Below are 12293 nucleotides of genomic sequence, written 5' to 3' on the forward strand. Positions count from 1 at the left end.
CTGTATGTATGTCTTGTCTCTCATAATTATTTTTGCGTTACCCACTTTGAACTATATCTGCCTAAGCAGTGGGTCTTTATCCATACCCAATGATTAGCCGGCTTGTTACAGACCCATGAAAATAAAGTATTGAGTTGAGTAGAACTGTCAAGTTCAGGAATACTAACTGCTGTCAGCAGACAGTGATCATGGTAGTATCATTACATAAAAATACATTCTGAAATGATAAAGCAAATGTAGCATAAAGAACCACTTTATCAAAACAAAACTGCCACTTAAACAAGAGTGCCAAAAACAAAGCCAGTAACCCTAATGGGATATATATAGCAGGGAGAGGGTTAATTCCTCCCTACTAAGAAAAAAACAAAAAATCGGGTGGTTAATCAAATTTTAATAATTACATATTTCGTCAGGGAACCATTTAGTGTACCATGGTTAATATCCCCTGCTTGGAGTGGGGAACAGGCATTGTAATAAAAAAACATGTGCAAAAGCACATTGGTTTAGTTTAATTGTTGTTTAATTATATTTGTTAATTGTTTATTATTAATTATCCCCTGCACCTGGTGATCATTGTAAATTAGAGCTAGATGCAGGGTATTTAAAGGAAACAGCCAGTCTGTTCAGGGCTGCTGGTATGTATAGAAGCCCACTTGATGGTGTGCTCGGGCGTGGAAAAAGAAAGGTAGTGTAAAACCTTTTAAATTTGTGTTCAACCTGTGTGGTTTTTTTTTTTTTTTTTTTGTGTCAGGTAAACAGCTTAGCCATCCTGTGAGATAGTTAGGTTCCTGTTTGTGTGTTGAAGTGCTCGGGAAAACGAGCTAGGTGGGTTTTTTTTTGTTTATTTCATTTTGTGTCATTATTAAAAATAATGCGTCAGCGCTGATAAAAATTAATTTCTGTATCCTTCATTGAAAGGGGCAATGAACGACCATGAGTGGCAGCCAGGTTACATATGGTGGCAGCAAGTGTGGGCTCCCCTAAAGACCCAGAAATGGACACTGATTTAAAAGCATTGGTCGAGCAGATCAATAGGAACACCGCTGCTCAGAAGGAGCAGAACACGAGATGGAGACAGGAAAGGGGCTACCAGAGCCAACTGAGCTGGAACTGGTACTCCAAAAGTGGGAACAGGCAAGAGTGGCATCGTTGTCTGCAGCCCCAGAGGGAGAAGCCCCGCTGTCTCCAACTCTAGAGGGAGAAGCATTGCTTGGAGAAGCCCTGTTGTCTCCTGTATGATGGAGCGACCAGTACAGCCAACAGAGCAAGAGGTATCACCAGTGGTTACAGTGAAGGGGGAGGAGGTGAGGAGCCCACATCCACCACAGCCCCAACCACTGTGATACAGTCGGGCGCTACTCCAGGTGATCCCTTGCCCCTTGCTCCTGCCGGTCTGCCTAGACCTGGAGCCCCAGAGTCTGCACCATCGGCCGCAGCTCTGCTCCCGGTTCCCTACTCCACTCTTCCTTATAACCCAGACATCGCTGGGCTGTTGCCAGATGTCACTTGGGCTCCCCCTGTTCAGTGCTTTGCTCCTACTGGGTGATTGGACATAGCTGCGCCGGTCCCCAGGTGAAGACCTCTGCCCGCTGTTCTCTGGCCGTCGCTTCAGTCACCCCTGTCATTCCGGTGGGGTCCTGTGTCGCCTGTTCGCGGTCCCTCCCTGGAAGCACCAGTGTGACCAACAAACCCTCAAGCCCGCCCGTGGAAGAGATGGGACTTGAGGTTTGGTGGTTTTGTAAGGGTGGAGAGAGGTGGCCGTTAAATGACCAGTGTCTTAAAAAGACATTGGGGAGGATATGTGAGCAGGGCTATGGTTAATTCCTCCCTGCTATGAAAAATAAAAATAAATGCACATTGGTTTAGTTTAATTGTTGTTTAATTATATGTGTTAATTGTTTATTATTAACTATCCCCTGCACCTTGTGATCTTTGTAAATTAGAGCCAGGTGCAGGAATTTAAAGAAAGCAGCCAGTCTGTTCAGGGCTGCTGGTGTGTATAGAAGCCTGCTTGATGGTGTGCTCAAGCGTAGAAAAGGAAGGTAATGTAAAACTTTTTTCAATTTGTGTCAGGTAAACGGCTTAGCCATCCTGCGGGATAGTTGGGTTGCTGTTTGTGGGTTGAAGCTCTCTGGAAAATGAGCTAGGTGTTTTGTTTTTCATTTTGTGTCATTATTTAAAATAGCACATCAGCGCTGATAAAATTCAATTTCTGTGTCCTGGGTCTTGCATTGAAAGGAGCAACAAATGATCATGAGTGCTGGTCAATATTAATATATATATATATATATATATATATATATATATATATATATATATATATATAGCCAGAAGGTATATCTATTCTCAAGGTCACAGGGCTATTAGACAAATAGAAACAGTCTAGCTGGTTTTGACAGACCACCGGATTATTTTCTCATTCAGTGCATTTATTTTACCACCTCTATGTTCAGCCAGAAAATATGCAACATCTGTATTGATTATGATTTTTATTATGTGAAGTTTTAACACATGAGCCAGAGTAATTAAATGTGAAACAGTTTGTGTAATTAAAACATCCAGACTGAACATGCCAATCGGGTCATATAATAAATCTGCTCAAATACAGTAATGATTGATATGAGTGGAGCATGAAGGTCAGTTTAAACATGCTCCCTTTATCTTCTTAATTCTAATTTTCTAGCATGTGTTTAATTGCACATATGCTCTGAAGACATCTGCCTTACATTGGTTTCCAGTGACTACGAGAGAAGCTACTGGTATCAAAGCTTGATCACAAAATCATACAAACCGAAGATTTGTCCCTTGGGGATATTACCCAGCCTTGTTTTCTTTTTCTTTACTCTTTCTTACTCTTACTCTTTTCTCTTTATAAGTGAATCCAAGTTTATATTGCACAGACACAAGCAACATAAAAGAGCCTCACTGTGTAGGTCAGGTAACACTGTACAGCTGACTGAATGTGTGACTGTTAAAATGGTATTGACTGAAAACAGTTGGTTTGCCTCAAGACTTAAAAGGCAGATTCAGGTGTTGATAGCTATAGAGAAAACAACTGGCTTCTGTTTTTTGTTATTTTCATTCTTGCCAGTTATTTGTCTGACACCTTTGTTCTTGTCAGGTGCGTCATGCGGCTTTCTTGTCCCTGTTAATAAATAAATACACTGAACAAAAATATAAACGCAGCATGCAACAATTTCAAAGATTTTACTGAGTTACAGTTCATATAAGGAAATCAGTCGAAATAAATTCATTAGGCCCTAATCTATGGATTTCACATGACTGGGGATACAGATATGCATCTGTTGGTCACAGATACCTTAAAAAAAAAAAAAGGTAGGGGCGTGGATCAGAAAACCAGTCAGTATCTGGTGTGACCACCATTTGCCTTATGCAGCGCGACACATCTCCTTCGCATATAGTTGATCAGGCTGTTGATTGTGGCCTGTGGAATGTTGTCCCACTCCTCTTCAATGGCTGTGCAAAGTTGCTGGATATTGGCGGGAACTGGAACACGTTGTCGTACACGTCGATCCAGAGCATCCCAAACATGCTCAATGGGTGACATGTCTGGTGAGTATGCAGGCCATGGAAGAACTGGGACATTTTCAGCTTCAAGGAATTGTGTACAGATCCTTGCGACATGGGGCCGTGCATTATCATGCTGAAACATGAGGTGATGGCGGCGGATGAATGGCACGACAATGGGCCTCAGGATCTCATCACAGTATCTCTGTACATTCAAATTGCTATCGATAAAATGCAATTGTGTTCGTTGTCTGTAGCTTATGTCTGCCCATACCATAACCTCATCACCACCATGGGGCAGTCTGTTCACAACGTTGAAATCAGCAAACTGCTCACCCACACAATGCCATACATGCTGTCTGTTATCTGCCCGGTACAGTTGAAACCGGGATTCATTCATGAAGATCACACTTCTCCAGCTTGCCAGTGGCCAGCGAAGGTGCGCATTTGCACACTGAAGTCGGTTACGACGCCAAACTGCAGTCAGGTCAAGACCCTGGTGAGGACGAAGAGCATGCAGATAAGCTTCCCTGGGACGGAAGTCCTGGGCTGGCGTGGTTACATGTGGTCTGCGGTTGTGAGGCCGGTTGGACGAACTGCCAAATTCTCTAAAACGACATTAGAGGTGGCTTATGGTAGAGAAATGAACATTCAATTCTCTGGCAACAGCTCTGGTGGACATTTCCGCAGTCAACATGCCAATTGCACGCTCCCTCGAAACTTGAGACATCTGTGGCATTGTGTTGTGTGACAAAACTGCACATTTTAGATTGACCTTTTATTGTCCCCAGCACAAGGTGCACCTGTGTAATGATCATGCTGTTTAATCAGCTTCTTGATATGCCACACCTGTCAGGTGGATTGATTATCTTGGCAAAGGAGAAATGCTCACTAACAGGGATGTAAACAAATTTGTGCACAAAATTTGAGAGAAATAAGCTTTTTGTGCATATGGAAAATTTCTGAGATCTTTTATTTCAGCTCATGAAACATGGGACCAACATTTTACATGTTGCGTTTATATTTTTGTTCAGTGTATGTAGGTAACACTTTATATTAACTAATTACTGTGAATTTACATAGTAGTGGTATAGCAAATATTTACACATCATTCCAATGTTATTATGCATAGTTACAATGTACTTAAGCTGTGTGGCAAAGTGGTTTGTAGTGCTCCGGTATATAGGTGATTTGAGGTGCTCCAACAAAGGACAAACACAAAGTTTCCCGGTCAGGTTTCTTTTAATGTCCTTTTTAAACCGGGTTTCAAATAATAAAGCTGGCTCTACCCAGCAATGGGTATTGCCAGCAAAAACTGGACTCAAAATAATAAAGCTGGTTCTACCCAGCAATGGGTATTACCAGCTACAAAACAAAGGGGTTGCAGTCCCGAAATAATAACCACAGAAAACACGTCTCCAAACTGGGTGCTCTGGTGCAGGTGCGGTGCTCTGAGTGCTGGTGCTCGTGCGCGTTCAGGTCCGGGCTTCTCGCTGCAGCTCCAGCTTCGTATCAGCCGTCTGGCAAAACAAACACAACACTTCTCAATGAACCCACACTTCATTCAAGGTCCCGTCCTTGTCTCCTCCCATTAACCACAACAAAGGAGCCGATTACGGCGTCACGTCCCCCTAAAGTACCCTAAGCCCCGCCCCCTCCGATAGCTAGTTCAATCACGTCTCCTCCAATTCATGACTGAAACTTCGCTCACTGTACTAGGGCGATGACTCTAGGTACCGTAACGCCGCCCTCTTCCTGAATGGCCGGCTCCCGACTGTCCCTGGAATGAACTGCCCAACCATTCAGTAGGAAGCCCGCAGCTCCTGTTGTACAGTGCCCTCACCGGTCGAGAGGGAGATTGTTGATTTGGATTCATTCACTCTCCGTCACAAGCTGTCATTCAGAAAATGAATTGATGCTATAGAGTATAAGTCATGGAAGGTGCTCATTCCCAAAAATGTTGAATTTCAAGTTGTTTTTTGTTTAGAGAATGGTTAAGTGTGCACACACTGCTGGAAACTGCTAGTGCACACATCCTTTTTACCTCGGAGTCAGGGCACTGACACGTTTCTGAAGTAACTCACACTGACAGGCGTAGCCTCAAGGACATTGTTTTCACATTAGTGGCTGTAGTGAGGAAGCTTGGTTCTACACAGAAGTAATGAGACACTACAACCACCATTCAGTCATCCAATAATGTTGAAGCATACAAATAGTTGAATGCTGGCAGCTCTGCCTCTACTAAATAATTAAATCCTTAAAGCTGTGACCCGAATTCACATCTCAATGGATCCCTCACCAGCACAGAAAAGTTTTTTTTTTTTTTTTTTTTTTTTTTTATCATAAATTACTTCAGCTGTACTTACCACTGGCATTGTATGATAGAGGCACTGTTTTTTATAATTGTTTTTGGCTAGGTTCTAAATTCCCAGTGAATGACTGGAATTTGCACAAAACTCTTCTGAAATATATTTGTTATATTTGAAATATATAACTGTTTTCCATTACAAAACATTTGTATTTTGTTTTTGTGTGTATGTTATTGTTTCAATTCTTTTTTTTTTTTTTTTATACAGCTGTTGGCAGGGCTGTAGCCGTGCACATGAGGGTTTTTTGTCTAAATGTATTATAAATAGTGTGTGTTTGTTGTATTTATTGTAAATTAAGTACATGATGCTCCTTGGAGAGCCTGTCTGCTGTGTGTGATTGCTGGCTGTAGGTAATCAGCATGTAGCTGTGTTCCAGCGGGGTGTCAGGTATACAGAGGTCCCTTTTATTCACCTCAGGTCTGCTGCAAAGTGAAAACCAACAGGCTGAACTCCGTCCACGCTACTTGGACAAAGAGTTCTAAAGACCTTGCTGTAATCCTCCAATCACAGTGAGAATGACCCGGGATCAAATGTAAAGAAACTGAAAATGCCGATAGGCTGTCGAGCAGCCAGAATCAGGGTTTGTTTATTATTGAGCATTGAAGATTAGTTAAGGGATTATAGATCCCACTAGTGCATAGAGAGTGAGGTGAATGAGTGGGACCTCCCATTCATTAGGGAGTTTCTGCACCTTTTATTTTATAACTTTTGTACTGTGTTTTATTTTGCTTTTCTTGCATTCTCCTGTATGTGCTCCATTGTTGTCAGTGTTACTTAAGCTGTTCTCACTGTGCTTGTAAATGTGCACAAGATGGTGTCAATGGGCTTCTGCATTAACTTGTAGTAGTGATGGGAAAAATGAGGCTTTTCGAAGCAATGAGATACTTGAAGCAATTGCTTCAAAATTGGTTCACTGATTCGAAGCAATTGGGGCTACGCGTTCAACAGTGAGTTCTGGTGGCGGTTGGGAGTATGGTAATTCATACAAGCGACTAGGAAACCAAGCAAACCACTATCTGCCTACTTTGGGTTTTCCATGAATCTTGTGTTTCATTTCAGCGAGGGCAATCACTTCATTTTGTTTGCTTCATTCAAAGGTGAAACGAACCCCGGTAATATGCTGGCACGTGATAATGATTCAAGTGTCGTTGCTTTTCTGGTCAGAAGATACTTTAAATCACTGCTTTACAGTACACCAGTTAGATGCTGAGGTGGCAGTGTCATGGTCTTGCTTGTAGGTATTTCATTGTGTCACACACACGCATGTTGATAGGGTGTATGGATATGATAATATATGATCCATTTAAAACCTGTATACAGAGGTGATGCGTAGGGGCGGCAAGCATGGTCCCTCCCCCCAAGATTTCTTCCAGACAGTGGCATAGCCACTGCGTTACAGGAAAAAACAAAGTGCTGAAAACATTTTTTTTTTTTTTTCGGTGGCCTCAATACGCTTCAATCAGTACCGCTTTCAATTAGTAAACATGAACCGCCACTCACAACTGACCAATGACATGCTTGCTATCTGCCAAAGCGCGTGTTTCAAATTTCTGCTTGTGATTGGGCTATTTACTGTCATTCATAAGAGGTTCAACATTGAACTCTTCTGATTGGACAATGCACAAAGCTTTGACACTTTACAATACAAACGGACTCGCAATGTGATAGAACACTGAATGATAGACGTCAAGTATGGCCTGACAGCAGTAGGGGAAAGGGAAAAAAAAAATGTTGTTTGTTTTGGTCTAAATGGCAGAAAACTGTTGATGAACCGTCTGAAGACAACAAGCTAACAGCTACCACCAGCAGTCCTGCGCCATTCAAACAGTAATTAAATTAGTCAGGATTTGTGAGACTAAGTAAAACGGTTTGCTTTGCTTTGAACACAAAATGTTAGTTAACAAAAATGAACAACCATAAGTACGAATGAAATTATATATAGTTATTTTTATTTATTATCATAATGTGAAATTGAAATCTGATGCACATGTTAAAAGTAATTTGCTTTGTATTTCCTTTTTTGGTTTTAATCAGAAGTGTTCTAAACTGAATAATTTTTTTAAACTATTTTACACTACTGTGTATTTTGATCTAATGTTAAAAAAAAGATTGCTGTATATTTTTCGAAAATAACACGTCAATGCACAAATTCGAAATCAGGTTGCCAATTGCACCACTGTGATTACTTACCTTATGGTTACCATTTCCATCCCATCCGGAAATAAAGTCCTGGCTACGCTCCTATATTTTTATTTTTTTCGTAAGTGGGTAGAGAATAACTTTCAAACCTTAATAACATAACCAGAGTGTCAGTCAGTGAAAATATGTGCTAAAACTGAGTGAATTTGATGTAGCCCTGTACAATGGTAAAAGACAGCTACATTTGGAGTTTTTCTACAACATAAAAAGCTAAACCATCAACTCCAGAGACATCAACATAAACAGAACCTGACTTCTGTAGTTCAGAATGTTATTAACAGCACTAGAGTGAGCGATACTTCCATTGCCTGCAAAGTGTTGATTGCAGCTATCTTGATTGTGACAATCTGGCCTATAATAACTGTTTGTGATGAAAGATCTGATGATGTTAGAAAGCTAGCTTAATGTTTACATAAAAATTATTAAAATCGTGCATCAGATTTGAGCGTGGTTTCGCTTCTTTAGTTCTATTTTTTTTTTTGGGGGGGGGGGGGGGATTGGGTGCTGTGCCCCACTAGTTTTTCAAGCCACGAGTCGCCTCTGCCCATATAATAATAACACTAAATAGAAATTTCTCTGAATGAAAAAACTGGTTTGGAACATAGCAAACATGGCAGACATGGAACATAGCATACATGGCATTACAGGGATTTGCTTAATGCTCCTGACAAAAACACTTTGTTAAAGATCATAATTTAACAATGAAATATGGACGAATCGGTGAGAAAATGTGTTTTTTTATTACATTGCAATACAGTTGATATACATCTTGCATTGATCGCGAATTGCTATCCCAAGTCTCCCAAGTATAACAATTTATAAACATGAGATACTGCTGCATATAAATTCGAAAAAGTTTTAATGAATGTCGCCTATTGTCAAACTATTTAAAACACAACACATAACTTTCCAGTTACATTTACGTTGTTTTACACTGTGTCTATTCATTAAAAAAATATAAATATATATTGTTTCAACAGTAGTTTTCATCGTCATCCAAACGAACAGGTATTGTCATCCCATCTCTGGTGCAATGTTATGCATATGGGACAGGACAAACGAAAAGCGTGATGGCGTGGGAATTTAAGTTCAGATGAGGCTTCAACCCCTTGCTTTGATAGGTCCGACACGGATTGGAACCTTCTGATCCCTTTCTGCCTTCCCTAACTTATACCAGCATACTTACTTCCTGTTTAATACTTGTTGATGGTGATCGTAGTTCGTTTTTGGTATACGCGTGTTTGTTGAAGATTATTTCGTCATTATTCTATTAGATATTGTTTTATTCATAAAATGAGTGCCACAGGTACAAAACCGAAATCAGTGAAATAACAGAAACGAGAGGAAAGCTCCTCGGAGCGTTGCTGTGTCCCTTCTTGTTCAACTTCGTCACGTTACAATTCGAGTGTAAGCTTTCACTCCTTTCCTGTAAATGAAGAACTTAAAAAGAAGTGGTTCAACAACATTCGCCAAGAGCATAACAATAAACACAAAAGTGTTCAGCAGACACTTTGTTAAAAGCGATGTGCTCAAAGCAACCTGTGGAGGTAGGCGATGGCTAAAAAAGGATTCGGTACCAGTGCTCTTTCAATGGAATGACTATAAGAACATAAGTAAGTTTACAAACGAGAGGAGGCCATTTGGCCTATCTTGCTCATTTGGTTGTTAGTAGCTTACTGATCCCAGAATCTCATCAAGCAGCTTCTTGAAGGATCCCAGGGTGTCAGCTTCAACAACATTAAACTATCGTCAACAACAACCAAGGCTAAGTTTGTTAGTACACTAAAGTTTTTAGTATTTAGTATAACTTAAAAATAAATGATTGATCTTGTTCATTAGTGTGAAAAAGTATTAGTAACTCTAATAATGCAAATAAATTTAAATTGAACTCATGTAACTGCAAATCAAACCCTGAACTTGAACAACACAGCTACACTAATTTGTATTCTACACTCAAACTGTGCTGCTTCTCATTCTTCTTCATCGATCTGAAACACCTGGCCCTCATACTGATTTCACCTGTAGGCCTGTCTTTGTTTGATACTGGTTAACGACAACAATATAGACGTTATGTCTGAGGGAGTACAGTGCTTGAAATAAAATATAAATCCATCATAGCATTATAACAATAATTTGACAATGTAGTACAGTTTGCCACTTAACTAATTTTATCATAAACAAACGTATTAAATTCCAGCCGGTTATGCTGTCATCACGATAAAGTACATTGGACTTAGAGTTAGAGTTGTCACAAAATATACATATTTCATGATTCACAATACAGTAAGAGCAGGTAAAATATACAATTACTTCATTCCTAAGAGCAACTTTAACTAGAATACTTACAGTTCCATAATCACAATATAGTAAGAGTACATACAATTCTTTTCATATTTTAATGTCATAATTATATTTTATATGGTAACATGTAAACAACAATATATAACAATATAACTTACTCATTAACCAAGTACCCTTATTAAATATTGATTTTACCACAACAGTTTTACAGATATGCAAATACAGAAAATTTTAAACAACTGCCCCTCGTAGTTGCAGAGGTAGTTGGAAAACATACATTTTATAACGCTTTTCCAGTTTGTTTGATGGAGCTCTGCTGCACAGTTTAACTATTCTATGGACATCATTAACTGATCCTTGGTAAGTCCTGAAGGCAACGCATACAAAAAACAAGGCCATGGCACACTTTACAAGCTGCGATAAATCAGACTTGAATACTGTATTTGAATGCAAGCAGGTATTAACCGGAAGGTAACTATGCCAGTATAAGAGAATGCGGAAGTAGGATGTGCACAGAGCCTATAAAACCTGCTCGCTCTCGGGGCTTGTCAACTTCACATCCGCCTCCATCTCCTGCCTGTCACTCAGCAATGAATTCACACACCCAAACGCCTGCAGCCTGTCACAATAGCATTTTTGTTTAAATACTGTTAAATCAATATAGCTAAGCACTATTGTAAAGGTTTAAGAGACTGTAAATGCTGTTGGGAACTCAAACCATTCTGATTTAAAACAAATAGTTAAATCCCACTGAAACTAAAATTAGGACTGAGTGTTGGGGTACTTAAGAAGGGGGTTTGAAAACCCCTGATATAGGCTGTGAAATGCAAACTTTCCATAACAAAATATTGTTGCAGTTGTTTTGCAGTTATTTGTCCTTTGGCAGTCAGCTTTTAACATGTGCAGCCAGCGCTCCGGATAAGGTTTTGGGTCTGGGAGTAACTTACCCTCTAATTTTAACACTGACAGAGTAAAATGTATTTTCAGGGGGTTAAAATTCAGCTTTACCTTCAAGTCATGAGAAATCTTGATAAATATGTACAACCTTTAATGGTAACGGGGTAGGCAGTAAAAGAGAGTCTTCCATTTTAACTGCAATGTTACTTTGAACTACCGCACAGTCACACGTGTTCTACAGGTTCTTCATTGGCTCAGCGCGTTTTGGCATTTGTGGTATCACACTTTATTTACATTACATTATTTATATTTTAACATTAAATTCTGAAACTCGACAAACATGTTAAAACTTCAATATTAAGCCAGACAGATATCAAATAAGGAAATGCATCAATGTTACAAAATAGTTTGTTTAATATTATAGGAACCTTTTTTTTTTTGGTAGTTACCTCTGATGATTGTTGGATTTGTAGCTGGACTGCGGTGTTTACACTTCAACCTGTGTAGCTTCGAATTTTCCTTTTTTGTGATCAGTTGTTTTTTTTATTTTTAATATCAGAAACAAAGCATAAAAACAAAACAAAAATAATAAAATAAACTATTTACAACATTACCAATGCTTGCACATTAAAATAATTAAGAAAAAGTTACTACAATATTGTTTTCTAAAAATAAAATGACATACCAAAAATAGAAGCTAGTATGAAGGGAATGGAAAGGAAGCCCATGTCATTTAAACATCAGTGTAGCCAGATCGGCAGCAGTTGCATTCCATGCCTGTATAGTTGTTAGATGTGCCTTATTAATCCTGGCTGTGGAGCATTCCAAAAAAAACAATGCTTCTAAAGTCCGAGAGCCAGGTAGCAATCATAGGAGGAGTAGGGTCTATCCAAAGCCGTAAAATGGATTTCTTGGCTACAGTTAACCCTGCCCTAAATATCCTGCTCTGGTGTAGAGAAAGGCCCAGGGAGGAGTCATCATTCAATAGAAATACAACCA

This window comes from Polyodon spathula, chromosome 3 (assembly GCF_017654505.1).
Source record: "Polyodon spathula isolate WHYD16114869_AA chromosome 3, ASM1765450v1, whole genome shotgun sequence".
NCBI lineage: Eukaryota > Metazoa > Chordata > Actinopteri > Acipenseriformes > Polyodontidae > Polyodon > Polyodon spathula.